A 19,658-nucleotide genomic window follows, 5' to 3' on the forward strand; every position below is an offset into this window, starting at 1 on the left:
TATTGCTGAAGCCTGGCTTGGAGAATTCTGAGCATTACTTTACTAGCGTGTGAGATGAGTGCAATTGTACGGTAGATTGAGCATTCTTTGGCATTGCCTTTCTTGGGATTGGACTGAAAACGGACCTTTTCCAGTCCTGTGGCCACTGCTGAGTTTTCCAAATTTGCTGGCATATTGAGTGTAGCACTTTCACAGCATCATCTTTCAGGATTTGAAATAGCTCAACTGGAATTCCATCACCTCCACTAGCTTTGTTCGTAGTGATGCTTTCTAAGGCCCACTTGACTTCACATTCCAGGATGTCTGGCTTTAGGTTAGTGATGACACCATCGTGATCATCTGGGTTTTGAAGATCTTTTTTGTACAGTTCTTCTGTGTATTCTTGCCACCTCTTCTTAATATCTTCTGTTTCTGTTAGGTCCATACCATTTCTGTCCTTTATCGAGCCCATCTTTGCATGAAATGTTCCCTTGGTATCTCTAATTTTTCCATTATCTTCAAGGGGAACTCAACCCACTGACATAAAGCACTATCAAGTCTATGGCCTCAGGATAAATAATAATTGGATTAGTTGATCATATGCTTCCAAGATTCTGGATTCAGTTCAGTTCAGTTCAGTCGCTCAGTCGTGTCTGACTTCGTGACCCCATGAACCGCAGCATGCCAGGCCTCCCTGTCCATCACCAACTCCAAGATTCCACCCAAACCCATGTCCTTCGAGTCGGTGATGCCACCTAACCATCTCATCCTCTGTTGTCCCCTTCTCCTTCTGCCCTCTATCTTTCCAAGCATCAGGGTCTTTTCAAATGAGTCAGCTCTTTGCATTAGGTGATCAAAGTATTCAAGTTTCAGCTTTAGCTTCAGTCCTTCCAATGAACACCCAGGACTAATCTCCTTTAGGATGGACTGGTTGGATCTTCTTGCAGCCCAAGGGATTCTCAAGAGTCTTATCCAACACCACAGTTTAAAGCATCAATTCTTCTGCACTCAGCTTTCTTTGTAGTCCAATTCTCACATCCATACATGACCACTGGGAAAACCATAGCCTTGACTAGATAACCTTTAATGGCAAAGTAATGTCTCTGCTTTTCAATACACTATCTAGGTTGGTCATAACTTTCCTTCCAAAGAGTAAGCGTCTTTTATTTTAATTGCTGCAATCACCATCTGCAGTGATTTTGGAGCCCAGAAAAATAAAGTCAGCCATTGCTTCCACTATTTCTCCATCTATATGCCACGAAGTGATGGAACTAGATGCCATGATCTTAGTTTTCTGAATGTTGATCTTTAAGCCAACATTTTCACTCTCCTTTTTCACTTTCATAAGAGGCTCTTTAGGTCTTCACTTTCTGGCATAAGAGTGGTGTTATCTGCATATCTGAGGTCATTGATATTTCTCCTGGCAATCCTGATTCCAGCTTGTGCTTCCTGCAGCCCAGCATTTCTCATGATGTACTCTGCATAGAAGTTAAATAAGCAGGGTGATAGTATACAGCCTTGTCGTACTCCTTTTCCTATTTGGAACCAGTCTGCTGTTCCATGTCCAATTCTAACTGTTGTCTTGACCTGCATACAGGTTTCTTAAGAGGCAGGTCAGGTGGTCTGGTATGCCCCTCTCTTTCAGAATTTTCCACAGTTTATTGTAATCCATATAGTCAAAGGCTTTGGCATAGTCAGTAAAGCAGAAATAGATGTTTTTTTTTTTAACTCTCTTGCTTTTTTGATGATCCAGTGGGTGTTGGCAATTTGATCTCTGGTTCCTCTGCCTTTTCTAAAACCAGCTTGAACATCTGGGAGTTCATGGTTCATGTATTGCTGAAGCCTGGCTTGGAGAATTTTAAGTAATTATTAATTCTCAAATGAGACCATATGTGGCTCAGCAAGAAAGGGCTCAGGTAGCACTGTGCCCAGCTCAGGGCAGTTGTTTTCTACTCTTTACCTTGGCAAGAAATGAGGATACACTAGGCTGCAAATAATCTGTACTGCCACATGATCTTCATCTTAACCTCCTGTGACCAAGAGCTGTCAGAAGCATTCATATATCTGAAGAGAATAAAATATTTTTCAAGTCAGAACCATTCTATCTAGATATGGGAGAAGGAAAGACATTTTCTGTATTTAGTGTGCCTAATTGTGTTAAAGACACACAGAATTCATATTCTTACTCAAAATATTCCATACACACCACATCTCAATCTACAGTTAACTGCATTTGTGTTATGTCAGAGTCAGATCTTGAGTGCAAATTTCCACCAGTTACATTTTGCTATATACATGTGAAAATAAAAGACACATTAGAAATTTATGCTAAGGACTGTTTTCCCCAAATGTATGACTTTCAAGTCCAAGGAATGAAAACTGTTTTGTTCCAAGTGGTTAAGTCTAAGCTACACCAAGCACCCCAGTGTATTAACTAACACATTCAGGTTCATTTCCAAAATTAAGATGTGTTGATGGAATTCACCCTACCCATCAGAAATATCTTCACATGTAAATCAAAAGTTGTTCGTGGTATTTGTATGTGTGTATTATGTTCCTCTTTATAATCCATCCTCTCAGTGATGGTGATTTGTGTTTATTCTCTTATGTGCTAACAGTTAGAACATCCTGTTCAGTCTACTCTGAAGTTCTGGAATCAGTCTTGTATTTTCTACTCCTGACGCCACTGGTCTAGTTCATGGCCTTATTGTTATTATTATTATTATTATTGTTACATATTATTATACTTACCTCTTAACTAGCCTCAGTACTGTTAGTTTAGTCTTACTTATCTCCTATATTACTATTTGAGTTATTTATGTAGCAGCAGTTGAGACCATATCACTTCCAGGTCCCTCATACCCATTTTACCCAATAATACTCAGAATCTTCTAGAGTCTTGTCAGGTCACAGGCAGGGTATACTAAAAATAAATGAAGTTGCTTGGTAGAGACTGTGGGAGCTAAAGGTCACAGATCAAGATTGGAATCATGCAAATATTTTAGAAACATTTTCAGGTCACATTAAGCAACTATACAGACTAAGCATAGTCCACAGATCTTAGGTATGCAAACTCTGAACCTAGAAAATCTGGTTATATTATTTTCTTCCTAGATTCTGTTCTTACCACCTATTTCTCACCAACCCAGACTGTTTCACGGGTCCACACTCTATATGATCTGAATTTTACTGCTTTTCACACGTTAATTCACAAATGATTTTCAGCTACAGCAATATTCATTTCTGCTTAGTTAGAGCTCAAATGAAACTGTATCCCAGAAACAGTCCATAATTTCAGAATTAGAATCAATGGGGCCTGATCAGAAGTTCTTTGTTATTATTTACTTTGTCTGTCCCTCAAAGCAATTATATATATAAATATATTTTTATATATATTTAAATATGTATATTTATTATATATATAACTAACTCACACATTTCTTTTCCTCTATATAGATGGAATTCTCTGGCTTTCAGGAAATGTATTTGACGATCTTGTGTTACTCTCACTCTCTGATCTAGTAATTTGGGTAGTCCAGATCTTCAGTAAATTTTTTTGAAAATAAATTTGTGAAAGAGAAGCATTTGAGTGACTAGAATGCATGACTTATGGATCTACAAGAATTTGGACATTTATAAGATTTCACTTATTACCTGAATAAACCTTACCCACTATTAAAATTTGCTGAGTATCAATTTGTTCAGCTCTAAAATTATGCTAACAGAGCAGACCTCACAGAGTTGATACAGGATTAATCATAATCTAATACATATAAATTCCGTGACATGTAGTATGTACCTAGGAAACAGTAGCTTTTATTACAAATATTAACCTTTGCCCAAGTAAAATGACTTTTTGTTTGGATTTTAATTTTTGTCTCTTTAAAATTCCTCTCAGTGGGTGGTTCATATCAAGTTCTTAATCATGTGACATAAATTAAACTACTGCTGTGGGGCTTCCCAGGTGGCACTATCCATAAAGAACCCACCTGAAGGAGGCATAAGAGACAAGGGCTCAGTCTCTGGGGTGGGAAGATCCCCTAGAAGAGGGCATGGCAACCCACTCCAGAATTCTTGCCTGGAGAATCCCATGAACAGAGGAACCTGGCATTCCACTGGGTTGCAAAGAGTTGAACCCAACTGACGCAACTTAGCATGCATGCAGACACACAAACCACTGCTGTATCCAGAATGATTTAAAAATGAAAGTGTTGTAGAACTGAAGCACTGTATGTGATTGCACATTGCTTAATAGTGCCTGATAGAATGTATAAAATTTGATGGAAAGTGCCCAAGAAATTGAAAACAATTCCCAGCTGTGTTATGAATTTTGACTCATTTTATAATTCAAGATAATTTCACTAACAAGTAACAGAAAATAAAGTTAAACCTGGTTTAAAGGGACTAAGTCTTAAAGGGTAAGCTCCAAGGATGTTTTGATCAGACTTCAGATTTACTTTTTGGCAATTTCATTTATTCAGATCTTTCTTGTTTATCAGTTTCTTCCACAACATTTGCTTCAAAGGAAGCAAAGTCCCTGAGGCAGCTTTAATTCTACACATACATAATATGGTTTTAAAAAGAAAGGAGATACGACTCACCACTACCAACATCATTTAATGACTTTTCTGAGCTTTATTCTGATTGGGCAGGCAAAGGTGATGACTCCTTCACTGAACTAATCAGTGAGGCTACCTTAGTTGATAGCTGAAGAGCTTAGGTGAATCAGTGCCAGTCTAGCAACTGGGGATAGGTCAGTATAATAAAAATAGACAGCTATTACACAATGGTAAGATTAATATAAGGAATTCTGGGGAGATAATCACCGTTGTAAATGTGTATGTGTGTGTGTGTGAAAACTGTTACTTAATTTTTCAATTGTCATCTGAGTTTGGTTTAGTTGTAATCATTACAAGTGCTATCAACATATCATTTCAGCTCTTCATTTCCAATCCTATATTTCCTTTTATATAATATGGGCACATAAACCAGTTCTCAGGATTTTTTTTTTTTTTAGTATAAAATCATACCTTTAAATTACTTATTCTAATTTTTTACTTTTTAATCCTTTGTTAATCTGAATTTCCTTAACAAAGGATCTGAAGTGTTTCAGGGTTTTATTTAGTTAGTAGACATCATGGAATTTACAAATAATATTTATTTGGAAAAACAAGTAACAAACTATAAGATACAAAACAAGAAGTTCCAGAAAGTTTTCCTTTTCTTAATTTTAACATCCAAACAGAGCAGATTTAAATTTCTTAAAGTCTTCTATTACAAATTGCTGATATTGTTAAAGTCAACTTAAAATATCTAAATAAAAGTGATTTTTTAAAATCATGTGAATATCTTCAGGCACTGAAAAATCTCTGACTCAGTGGCTTAACTGCTTAGTAAACTAGAATCTTAGAAACTAGAAATATTTCCCTGTGAATTTAGAGAATCTGTGCCCTCTAAGTAACTAAGTAGTTGATCTCAGCTTTTTTTAAAACTCATGCTTTGATCATTTTTAACATGACATGGCCGATCAACGTTAATTTGAAAAGTAACATTATGGACTCTAACACAGCACATCTTTCCACACTCACATCATTAAGAAGGATAAATGGAAGGTAAGGAACATGGTACCTCTGCTTGCCTACAACATTAGACCGTGATCAATCTATGAGTAGGGCTTCCCAGGTGGCTCAGAGGTAAAGAATTCACCTGCCAATGCAGAGATGTAAGAGAGGTGCTTCAATCTCTGGGTCAGGAAGAGCCCCTGCAGGAAGAAAGGACACCTCACTTCAGTATTCTTGCCAGGGGAATCTCGTGGACAGAGGAGCCTAGCCAACGACAGGTCCTGGGTTCGCAAAGAGTCAGACACAACTGAGTGTCTTAGAACATGAACCTGTGAGTGTTTAGACACATTGATTACAGATGTCATTGATTATTGTCATTTATGAGGGGTGTGCTGGTTCTGTTCATGTATTATATAGGAATTATAAAGACTTCCTGACCTTGTATATATGGATTTCAGAAAGCTAATCTGTTAGTATGTTTTCCAAAAAAGACTGTCATCACCAATTTCAAAGTAATATATATTTGTATAATGAAGATGGCTCCAGCTGCAAAGAAGAGGGCCCGAATATAGAACACAGAGAAGGATGGAAAAATCCCCGAATCCTAATCAGACCATGAAAGATGGCCCACAGTCCCACATGGCACCACGGTGTCCTTCATGGGTAAATAAAATATTATTGCTCAAATAACACGTCTCCCATGCTGAACTTGCATAAGAAAGTATATTTTTTCCATATCTCTCAAAGTTTTGTGCATGTTAATTAAATCAAAACTCTGCTGGGATAAGATTAAAGTCTTACATATTTCAGAAGTTACATAAATTAGGGTGTATTTAAAAGTAATTTAAAGAAAAATGAATGCTTCTTTGAGATTCTGAATATGCAGAAATCTAACCTCTAGCTTTGAAAGCCCTCCTAGTTTTTCAGATACAGAAAGGAGTTCATATGCCTGATTATTGACATTATATCAATTCATTCAGGTATGTATTGGCAGCTCTTCTCAATAGAAAAAGTTTGTAGGGTTAATTAAGCACACTGCAATTGAAGAGAGAGGATTTAAATTCACTGTGCTTAATGTAAAGCACTTTGCTTATTCATTTTTGGCAGAAGTCTTAGGAAGATATGTGTATGCATGTGTCTGTGTGTCTGTGTATGCACGCACAGAAAAATACCAAAAGATTATTCTGGAATCTTTTGTCTAAGATGGGCCTACTAAATAATCACCCATACACAACTTTGAACATTTTTTTTTTTTTAGTAAACGAAAAGCAAAATAATACAGTATATGACACTCCATGGGAGGCAAAGTAGGCTATTAACTCTTGCTCCAGCAATTTCCATTTAGCAAACTCCATTAGCAAGAAGTTTCTGATTGTTCTCTGATGAGTAGAAGAAACCACAGCATTTCTTTATGATTGTACTTGTTTTAATAGCATGAATCAGTAAACACAGTAAAAACTGGGGCTTCTGTGGCATTAGCAAGAGAGGCAAACAATTTTTTTATCAACTTATTGTCAGTCATTCATTCTACACAAACTTCTTGTGTAGTGTGGATTACACATGAAGGTAATAAACTGGCTTACAGCAAAATTCTTGGCTGCTAGGTGGAGACGAAGATTCTATGCTTTAAAGTACTGCAGTAGGAAATGTCAGAGGCTCCAAAAATTTATGCACAGTGAGGGGGTGGGGGAAACAGTTTCAAGTAGTATTCAAACTGGACAGACTCTCCTTCTGAAAGCTAGAATTCCATACAGTGAAAACATGTTTCTATTCAGTATACAAGCTGAAAATAGTTTTGCTATCTCAGCTGCAGGTTTGTACAATCTCACTTTATACCACCACCTTCACTTCCACCACAATAGACGTTTTTCTCTTCCTCTCCTCTCCCTCTTCTACTCCATCATGACTACTACAGGAGTATAGCTAATGAGGTATAGATGGAAATCAGAGCCAAAGAGAACAGCCAGCGCTGAGCAAAGAACAAACACTGAGAGAAGGCATTTTCCAGGTCTCAGGAAGCAGACATTTTTTTTGGAAAATGTATCATAGGAAAATGAAGCATCTTAAATCCCCAAATCACATGGATTGGAATCATTAGGGATGAGAAAAGCCAAGAACAAAGGCAATGCTGAAGAATCTCCACTTAACTAAATTCAGATGTTTGAATAATCACATGTCAAGAAATATTTTCTGCAATTTATAGAGAAGGCAAAACAAGGAAACTGCCATTTGATACAAACAGACGTGGGAAATGGAAGAGTTTGAACAGTTTTACTAACTGACATCATCAGGAAAGAAGCCCTAATGAAGGTGGAGAGATTACAGAATCATGAAGGATGTTCTCATTCCTTGGGTTCCCCCAGTTATTGGAGAAAGACAGATTAGAAAAATTAGTGAAGAGGAGACAGCAAGGTAATCAATAAAGTCAGAAATGAACCATAATGCTATGTCTCTGACACAGAGAGGACAGGATCAGAGCAGCATGTACCTTAGGACAGCAGGGGTCACTACTGGTCATTCATCCCTGACATGTAAATTCTGTGAATATTCACAATGCAGACAAATTCAGATACTGCTAGGACTCTGATATTTCAATCAGTCTTTCATAGTACTTTGAGTAATAAAACACCATATTTCATTTTCACAATGATTTAATTGCTTAGTCCCAAAGAAATTTGTTTCCGAGAATTCACAAAAAAAAATAAATTGCCAAGAACAGTATATGCCCTTCTGAAGAACTCCTACCTGCTGCTAAAAGCAGAGGGCATTACACAACCATGTGGTCATGAATTATCTTCATATATAAACTATATGTTCCAGAATCATCTTTTTACATACCATAGCTGTCAAAATAAAAACATTGCACTGGTGGGCAAACAGTGATGTGAACCAAGATCGGATATGTGATGTGTTCTCCTCATTGTCTTAGGCTAATTTTTAGATGTGCTGTAATAACAAGCTGAGTCTAGGCATTTGATGGATGGGACAGCTGGGCAGTTGAGTCAGTACTTCTGGCACTATCACATTGCAGGTGCAGAACTGAAACTCTCAAACACATGAGAACAGTTGCCTTTGGGCCAGCTATGAACTTGACCTCATTTCATATAGCAGCTTTTCTTTCTCATCCACAGCACAGCTGAAGTTTAGAATAGAATTCATTTAGCTCAACTTTCAAACAAGTTGATTTAAAGCCTACTTTCCAAACTTTCCTTTGAAGACAAAATACCATGCATTTTTTCTTTGTTGTTTAAAAGATTTATGAAGAATTAATTACCCAAACGTTTAAAAAGTGAGAATAAATTCCATACACCTATTTCTAGCATAGACTTTATTTAAGGTACACTAAGTTCTTTGTGAAATTTTGAAAGTATTTTTCTGTGCACTTCTTATTTTGATAAGAAGTTATCCCTGATTAATGAATAATTTTATATCTTTTTTATTATACTACACAAATTTACATCACACATAGAAGTATGTCATGCTCTGCTCAGTTTTTTTCTATTCAAAGCATTATTATATTGAATTGCTGAGTCCAAAAAAATTGTTTTGTTCAGTCACTAAGTTGTGTCCAACTCTTTGTGACTCCATTAACATCAGCATGCTAGAGTCCTCTGTACTCCAATATCTCCTGGAGTTTGCTCAAATTCACATTCATTGATTTAGTGATGCTATCTAACTATCTCATCCTCTGCCATCCCATTCTCCTTTTGCCTGGAATCTTTCCCAACATCAGATTCTTTTTCAATGAGCTAGGTTGTCACATCAGGTGGTCACAGTATCGAAGCTTCAACTTCAGTATCAGTCCTTCCAATGAATATTTAGGGTTGATTTACTTTAGGATTGATTGGTTTGATCTTCTTATAGCCCAAGGGACTCTCAAGAATCTTCTTTAGGACTACAATTTGAAAGCATCAATTATTAGGCACTCAGCCTTCTTTATGGTCCAACTCTCATATCTGTACAGGACTACTAGAAAAATCATAGCTTTGACCGTACAGAACTTTGTTGGCAAAGTGATGTTTCTGCTTTTTAAGACTGTCTAGATTTATCATGACTTTCCTTCCAAGGAGCAAGTGTTTTTCAATTTCATGGCTGCACTCACCATCCACGATAATTTTGGAACCCAAGAAAATAAAATCTGTCACTGCTTACACTTTTTCACCTGTCCACTTGGCATGAAGTGATGGGCCTGGATGACATGATCTTAGTGTTTTAATGTATAGTTTCAAACCAGATTTTTCACTCTCCTCTTTCACCCTCATCAAGAAGATCTTTAGTTTCTCTTTAATTTCTGCCATTAGAGTCGTATCAGCTGCATATCTCAGGTTGTTGATATTTGGCCCAACAATCTTGATTCCAGCTTGTCATTTATAAATTATGCCATATTGCATGATGTACTTTTCATATAAGTTAAATAAGCAGGGTGACAATACACAAGTTTGAGGTACTCCTTCCCTAATTTTGAACCAGCCAATTGTTCCATGTCCAGTTCTGTTGCTTCTTGACTTGTTTACAGGTATCTTAGTAGACAGGTAGGTGATCTGGTATTTCCATCTCTTTAAGAATTTTTCACAGTTTCTTATGATCCATACAGCCAAAGATGGAGATGCTCTATACAGTCAGCAAAAACAAGACTGGGAGCTGACTGTGGCTCAGATCATGAAACCCTTATTGCCAAATTCAGACTGAAATTGAAGAAAGTGGAGAAAGCCACTAGACCATTCAGGTATGACCTAAATAAAAGTCCTTATGACTATAGAGTGGAAGTGAGAAATAGATTTAAGGTACTATTTTTGACAGACAGAATGCCTTATGAACTATGGATGGAGGTTTGTGACACTGTACAGGAGACAGGAATCAAGACCATCCCCAAGAAAAAGAAATGCAAAACAGCAAAATGGCTGTCTGAGGAGCCCTTACAAATAGCTGTGAAAAGAAGAGAAGTGAAAAGCAAAGGAGAAAAGGAAAGATATAACCATTTGAATACAGAGTTTCAAAGAATAGCAAGGAGAGATAAGAAAACCTTCCTCAGTGATCAATGCAAAGAAATAGAGGAAAACAACAGAATGGGAAAGACTAGAGATCTCTTCAAGATAATTAGAGATACCAAGGGGACATTTCATGCAAAAATGGGCTCTATAAAGGACAGAAATGGTAGGGACATAACAGAAGCAGAGGATATTAAGAAGAGTGACAAGAATACACAGAAAACTATACAAAAAAGATCTTCACAACCCAGATAATCACGATGGTGTGATCACTCACCTAGAGCCAGACATCCTGGAATGCGAAGTCAAGTGGGCCTTGGGAAGCATCACTACAAACAAAGCTAGTAGAGGTGATAGCTATTTAAAATCCTAAAAGATGATCTGTGAAAGTGCCGCACTCAATATGCCAGCAAATTTGGAAAACTCAGAAGTGGCCACAGGACTGGAAAAGGTCAGTTTTCATTCCAATCCCAAATGGAGGCAATGCCAAAGAATGTTCCAACTACCACACAATTGCACTCATCTCACACACTAGTAAAGTAATGCTCAAAATTCTCCAAGCCAGGCTTCAGCAGTACGTGAACTGTGAACTCCCAGATGTTCAAGCTGGTTTTAGAAAAGGCAGAGGAACCAGAGATCAAATTGTAACATCTGCTGGATCACTGAAAAAGCAAGAGAGTTCCAGAAAAACATCTATTTCTGCTTTATTGACTATGCCAAAGCCTTTGACTGTGTGGATCACAAGAAACTGTTAAAAATTCTGAAAGAGATGGGAATACCAGACCACCTGACCTGCCTCTTGAGAAACCTATATGCATGTCAGGAAGCAACAGTTAGAACTGGTCATGTAACAACAGACTGGTTCCAGACAGGAAAAGGAGTACGTCAAAGCTGTATATTGTCACCCTGATTATTTAACTTATATGCAGAGTACATCATGAGAAACACTGGGCTAGAGGAAGCACAGCTGGAATCAAGATTGCCAGGAGAAATATCATTAACCTCAGATATGCAGATGACACTACCCTTATGGCAGAAAGTGGAGAAGAACTAAAAACCCTCTTGATGAATGTGAAACAGGAGAGTGAAAAAGTTGGCTTAAAGCTCAACATTCAGAAAACGAAGATCATGGCATCCGGTTCCATCACTTCATGGCAAATAGATGGGGAAACAGTGGCTGACTTTATTTTTCTGGGCTCCAAAATCACTGCAGATGGTGATTGCAGCCATGAAATTAAAAGACACTTACCCCTTGGAAGAGAAGTTATGACCACCCTAGATAGCATATTAAAAAGCAGAGACATTACTTCATCAAGAAAGGTCCATCTAGTCAAGGCTATGGGTTTTCCAGTGATCATGTATGGATGTGAGAGTTGGACTATAAAGAAAGCTGAGCGCCGAAGAATTGATGCTTTTGAACCGTGGTGTTGGAGAAGACTCTTGGGAGTCCTTTGGACTGCAAGGACATCCAACCAGTCCATCCTAAAGGAGATCAGTCCTGGGTGTTCATTAGAAGGACTGATATTGAAGCTGAAACTCGAAAACTTTGGCCACCTGATGTGAAGAGCTGACTCATTTGAAAGGACCCTGATTCTGGGAAAGATTGAGGGCAGAAGGAGAAGGGGACAACAGAGGATGAGATGGTTGGATGGTTTACCGACTCAATGGACTTGGGTTTGGGTGGACTCCGGGGGTTGGTGATGGACAGGGAGGCCTGGCTTGCTGCCGTTCATGGGGTCACAAAGAGTCAGACACGATTGACGACTGAACTGAACTGAACTGATACCGTCAAAGTCCTCAGCGTAGTGAGTGAAGCAGAAGTAGATGTTTTTTCTGGAATTTCCTTGCTTTCTCTATGATCCAATGAATGTTCACAATTTGATTTCTGATTTTCTGCCTCTTGGAAATCCAGCTTGTATATCTGGAAGTTCTTGATTCATGTACTATTAAAGCCTAGCTTGAAGGATTTTGAGCATTACTTTTCTAATATGTGAAATGAGCACAATTGCCTGGTAGTTTGAACACTCTTTAGAATTGCCCTTGTTTGGGATTGGACTGAAACTGATCTCTTCCAGTCCTGTGGCCACTGCTAAGTTTTCCAAATTTGCTGGCATATTGAGTGTAGCACTTTCATAACATCATCTTTCAGGATTTGAAATTTGCTGACATATTAAGTGTAGCAATTTCACAGCATCACCTTTTATGATTTGAGATAGCTCAGCTGGAATTACATCACCTAGGATTCCATCACTAGCTTTGTTTATAGCAGCATTTCCTAAGGCACACTTGACTTCACACTCCATGATATCTGGCTCTAGGTGAGTGACCACTCCATTGTGCTTATCCAGGACATTAAGAGCTTTGTTGTATAGCTCTTCTGTTTATTCTCACCACCTGTTCTTATCTCTTCTGCTTCATTTAGGTCTTTACAGTTTCTGTTCTTTATCACGCCCATCCTTGCATGAAATGTTCCCTTGATATCTCCAATTTTATTGAAGGGCTCTCTAGTCTTTCCCATTCTACTGTTTTCCTCTGTTTCTTGGCATTGTTCATTTAAGAAGGCCTTCTTATTTCTCCATGCTATTCTTTGGAACTCTGCATTCAGTTGGGTATATCTTTCCCTTTCTCCCTTTCTTTTTGCTTCTCTTCTTTTCTCAGCTATTTGTAAAGCCTCATCAGATAACCAATTTGTCTTCTTGCATTTCTTTTTCTTTGGGATAGTTTTGCTCACTGCCTTCTATACAATGTTATGAACCTCTGTTCATAGTTATTTAGGCACTCTGTCTATCAGATCTAATGTTTTGAAGCTATTCATCACCTCTACTGTATACTTATGAGGAATTTGATTTAGGTCATATCTGATTGGCCTAATGTTTTTCCCTACTTTCTTCAGTTTAAGTCTGACTTTTGTAATAAGGAGCTGATGATATGAGCCATAGTCAGCTCCACATTTTTTTTTTTTTTTTTGAGACTGTATAGAGCATTTCTTTCTTTTGCTGCAAAGAACATAATCAATCTGATTTTGGCATTGATCATCTGGTGATCCATGTGCAGAGTTGTCTCTTGTTTGAAGAAGATATTTACTATAACCAGTGGGTTCTCTTTGCAAAACTCTGTTAGCCTTTGCCCAGCTTCATTTTGTACCCCAAGGCCAAACTTGACTGTTACTCCAGGTATCTCTTTTTTTTAATTTATTTTTTTAATAAACGAAAACTGCTTTACAGAATTTTGCTGTTTTCTGTCAAACCTCAACATGAATCAGCCATAGGTATGCATATATCCTCTCCCTTTTAGACTTCCACGTATCTCTTGATTTCCTACTTTTGCATTCCTGTCCCCTATGATGAAAAAGACATCTCTTTTTGGTATTAATTCTAGACGGTGCTGTAGGTCTTCCTAGAACCAGTCAAACTTAGCTGCTTCAGCATCAGTGGTTGGAGAATAGACTTGGATTATTGTGATGTTGAATGGTTTGCCTTGGAAACTTACCAAGATGATTCTGTCACTTTTGAGATAGCACCCAAGTACTGCATTTCTGACTCTACCATAGACTGTGAAGGCTAATCCATTTCTTCGAAGGGATTCTTACCCACAGTAGTAGATATCATGGTCCTCTGAATTAAATTCACCCATTCCCATCCATTTTAGTTCACTGATTCCTAAGATGTTGCTGTTCATTCTTGCCATCTCCTGCTTGACCACATTTAATTTATCTTGATTCATGGATCTGACATTCCGGATTACTATGTAGTATTGTTCTTACAGCATTGAACTTTACTTTCACCACCGGACACATCTATGACTGAGCGTCATTTCTGCTTTGGCCCAGCCACTTCATTCTTTCTGGAGCTATTAGTACTTGACCTCTTCTCTTCCGTGGTAGCACATTGGCCCACCTTCCAACCTCGGGGGTGGGAGGTGGTGAGCTTATTTTCCGGTGTCATATCTTTTGCCTTTCATATTGTTCATAGAGTTCTAGTGTGCCATTCCCTCTTGCAGTGGACCAGGTTTTGTCCGAAGTCTTTACTATGACCTCTCCATCTTGGGTGGCCTGCACGGCAAGGCTTATACTTTCACTGAGTTACACAACTCCCCTTGCCGAGACAAGGCTATGATCCATGAAGGGGAGTCCAAAAATGGGACCCCAGAAATTGCAAATTTTTAGCAAGATGTATCTGGATATCTTTCCATAATTAGAAATAACATTATAAAATTTAGGTATCTGAGAGTTCTAAAAACTAGAAACTGTCTTAATGCTGAAGAATAATAATTTGCTGAAAATCTCTTTGACCCCATATTAAGGCAGAAAATGTACTCAGTGATGATTAAACCAAAGAGTTTCAACCATTTTAGATACCTAGGAGAAGCTATTCAGTTTAAGTCCTAATGTCATTAAATGGAAATGACAATGGAAAACCTCTGAAAAGCAATTTGATAGAATGGTTACTGGGCTTGGATAAGACATTGACATGGTCTCCATGACTCTATGGAGTAAAGAAGCAACTTTCCAGTAAAAGTCTTTAGACCATCTTGTATCTTGTCCCTCCTAACAGTATACAGAGAACACTGGATATTCCAGATAAGAGAGACACTAATATCTTACTCTTTATTTTTAATTGTTGTGACATTTTTCTTTGATTGCTAAAATCTATGTCCATAGACAGCCTTAGTGACTCCCTCCCTACTAGTCCCCCGCCCTCCAGGGTCATACTTTTTCCCACACATGCCTATCATATATAGACCTGATTATGTTCTATGCTAAATGAGGGGAATGTATCCCAGTAAATATTTTTTTCAGTACAAAAACTATGAAAGGATTTGTTTGTGATATGAGGATAACTAAATATCATCCCTGCTTTCAACAATATGGTCAGTCAAAGAGAATGTGATGTATTCACAGATAATACATTAATGAGAAACAGTTTAAAGAGGAAACAAAATGGGGTGAGGGAGAAGCATGATTCTGGGTTGTCATCATTAAGACCTCCCAAGTGAACTGGTTCAAAGTGACTGTATGGAACTGACAAGCAGGGGTTGAGGGGTTGAAGTTGCAAAGATTTTCCCATAAAGGGAATAGTATGATCAAAGGCTCAAAAGTAGAAAAGAGCAGGAAATTCTGAGAGAGCATAAAAAAGACAGGATACTCTGTACTTACTAATCTCTGCTTATGATATATTTTTCTTAACCCTACTCATTCTTTAAAACTTATAAATCATCTCAAGGAAGTCTCAGAAACAGACATCACCAGGCCAAATATATATTTCTATCATACACTTTCAGCATATACCATGTTGTACTATAATCCATCTGCATACATAATTGACTTTGTAATTAAACTGTACATCTTGAAAGCATAGGATATGTGATTTAATCATCTCTATAAATATGTATCTTGAAATCATAGTCCAGTGCCTGATACTTTGTAAATATTTATTGAACTGATGAATAGTTAAGTGCTCAAATTCTTTATATTAAGACACATATCCACATATATCATCCTTTTTAATACTTACTATAAATATCAGAGATAGAGCTATATATTCAATGTTTCTATAGTATGTGTTTGAAAGTGAAAGTGAAAGTGAAGTCACTCAGTCGTGTCCGACTCTTTGCGACCCCATGGACTGTAGCCTGCCAGGCTCCTCCATCCATGAGATTTTTCAGGCAAGGGTACTGGAGTGGGTTGCCATTTCCTTCTCCAGAGGATCTTCCCAACACAGGGATCAAACCCGGGTCTCCTGCATTGCAGGCAAACTCTTTACCATCTGAGCCACCAGGTATGTGCATAGATATTACTTATACATGGTTATAGTTTATCTGTCATATTCAGGCTTTTGGAAAATAATTTTGTTCAAAATGAAAGTCTGTACTCTCACAGAGTTTTTCTACATGCACATCAAATGCATGATTCTAGACAAAAAATGCAATAGCAAGTCAATGTTAAAACATTTAACTTTATACTGAAAATTTTATACCTATGACATAATACTCCATATTGAGACTGCATTCAAGTTTCCCTTTGCATCTACTTCCAGTCTGGGATTCTGAATGTTGCAACTGCTCTTTTACCCAATACTATCTGTAAGACTCTGATAACAGTAACTGAAGTCAGCAATAATGCAACAAAACTGATTGGAACTAAATGTGAGTGTGTTAATAGTTAATCTCTTCTTTGAATAAGTGTATACAAATCTTTCTTTTTCAAGACTAAACAGAATATTACATTTTTTATAATCTCAGTGTCTTCTTTGTATTGTTAGTTGTGAGTATTAGGGACTTTTTTGTTTCTCTTCAAGGTTAAAACAATTAAACCCCACTGATGATCCCTCCCCTAAATTTAACTCAGTTTTTGGCTATTTTTAAATTTATCCATGTTGCTTTAATTTTTAGTTATAAAATATCAATATTTATTAACACACTTTAAAATTAAAGTATTTAAACAATACAGTAATAGTGAAAATTCCCTTTGATTACCAGCTCGTTCCAATTCAGTCCTTTCCCCTGTTATAACCATTGACATAATTTTGCTGTGTATCCTTCCAGAATTTTTAAAATGTTTTACATACCTCTATGTACTCATTGAAAGCATAGCTTGTGTGTGTTGCTATATTTTATATTAGTGGTGTCACACTGTAGATACTACTCTGCCCTTGGCTATTTTTCACGTAATATCTTAGAGCTCCTCACATCAGTACATATAGATCTACCTTTTGTTTTTGTTTTATGTCTGCTTAATATTCTTTGATGAGACTCTACCGTACATCACATAGTGTGGGATGGATTTCCTCATCATTTCAATGAATGATGGGTGCCTATCCCTTCTCCAGAGGATCTTCCCAACTCAGGAACTGAACCAGGGTCTCCTGCATTGTAGGTCGATTCTTTACCAACTGAGCTACTGGGGAAGCCCACAAATAATACATATATTTATGCCAAATTATTATCCAATCTTTTACCAATTTTTAATCCTACTTGTGTGTGCATGCTAAGTTGTTTCAGTTGTGTCCAACTCTGTGCAACCCTCTGGGCTGTAGACCGCCAGGCTCCTCTGTCCATGGGATTCTCCAGGCAAGAATACCAGAGTGGATTACCATGCCCTCCTCCATGGGATCTTCCCGACCCAGGGATGGAACCTGAGTCTCCTATGTCTCTTGAATTGCAGGTAGATTCTTTACCACTAGCGCTACCTGGAAAAGTAGTTGATAAAAATAGTCCACTGAAATATTAGTCAATTTTCTGTTGTAAATATTATGAAAATTTTCCTCGTATACTTCATTTATTCTTTAATTGAATTTTTGGAGTACTTTATTTTACCATTTTTTAAAGTTACATAATTAAATTAATAATTTTGCTTTGGTATTCTGTATTGTATTTAGGAAGGCATTACCTACTCCCAGATTCTATAGTCGTAATGATTTGAGACTGTTTAAAGTTTTGTTTGTTTGTTTGTTTTGTTTTGAAAACCTTTATTAAGCTTTTTACAATATTGTTTCTGTTGTTTGTGTTCTGGTTTTTGGCGACGAGGCATGTGGGATATAGCTCCTGAACCTGGGGTCAAACCTGCACACTCTGCACTGGAAAGTGAAGTCCTACCGCTAGAGCACAGGCAAGTCCCTGTTTTCAGTCTTTTACCACTTTCATTTGGAGCCCAAAAATAAAGTCTGACACTGTTTCCACTGTTTCCCCATCTATTTTCCATGAAGTGGTGGGACCGGATGCCATGATCTTCGTTTTCTGAATGTTGAGCTTTAAGCCAACTTTTTCACTCTCCACTTTCACCTTCATCAAGAGGCTTTTGAGTTCCTCTTCACTTTCTGCCATAAGGGTGGTGTCATCTGCATACCTGAGGTTATTGATATTTCTCCCACCAATCTTGATTCCAGCTTGTGTTTCTTCCAGTCCAGCATTCCTCATGATGTACTCTGCATATAAGTTAAATAAACAGGGTGACAATATACAGCCTTGACGAACTCCTTTTCCTATTTGAAACCAGTCTGTTGTTCCATGTCCAGTTCTAACTGTTGCTTCCTGACCTGCATACAAATTTCTCAAGAGGCAGGTCAGGTGGTCTGGTATTCCCATCTCTTTCAGAATTTTCCACAGTTTATTGTGATCCACACAGTCAAAGGCTTTGGCATAGTCAATAAAGCAGAAATAGATGTTTTTCTGGAACTCTCTTGCTTTTTCCATTACCCAGCATATGCTGACAATTTGATCTCTGGTTCCTCTGCCTTTTCTAAAACCAGCTTGAACATTAGGAAGTTCATGGTTCACATATTGCTGAAGCCTGGCTTGGAGAACTTTGAGCATTACTTTACTAGCATGTGAGATGAGTGCAATTGTGTAGTAGTTTGAGCATTCTTTGGCATTGCCTTTCTTTGGGATTGGAATAAAAACTGACCTTTTCCAGTCCTGTGGCCACTGCTGAGTTTTCCAAATTTGCTGGCATATTGAGTGCAGCACTTTCACAGCATCATCTTTCAGGATTTGGAATAGCTCAACTGGAATTCTATCACCTCCACTAATTTTGTTCATAGTGATGCTTTCTAAGGCCCACTTGACTTCACATTCCAGGATGTCTGGCTCTAGGTCAGTGATCACACCATGGTGATTATCTGGGTCATGAAGATCTTTTTTGTACAGTTCTTCTGTGTATTCTTGCCATCTCTTCTTAATATCTTCTGCTTCTGTTAGGTCCATACCATTTCTGTCCTTTATCGAGCCCATCTTTGCATGAAATATTCCTTTGGTATCTCTGATTTTTTGAAAAGATCCCTAGTCTTTCCCATTCCGTTGTTTTCCTCTATTTCTTTGCATTGATCACTGAGGAAGGCTTTCTTATCTCTTCTTGCTATTCTTTGGAACTCTGCATTCAGATGTTTATATCTTTCCTTTTCTCCTTTGCTTTTTACTTCTCTTCTTTTCACAGCTATTTGTAAAGCCTCCCTAGACAACCATTTTGCTTTTCTGCATTTCTTTTCCATGGGGATGGTCTTGATCCCTGTCTCCTGTACAATGTCACGAACCTCATTCCATAGCTCATCAGGCACTCTATCTATCATATCTAGGCCCTTAAATCTATTTCTCACTTCCACTGTATAATCATAAGGGATTTGATTTAGGTCATACC

The sequence above is a fragment of the Bos javanicus genome, chromosome 1, assembly GCF_032452875.1.
Source record: "Bos javanicus breed banteng chromosome 1, ARS-OSU_banteng_1.0, whole genome shotgun sequence".
NCBI classification, from domain to species: Eukaryota; Metazoa; Chordata; class Mammalia; order Artiodactyla; family Bovidae; genus Bos; species Bos javanicus.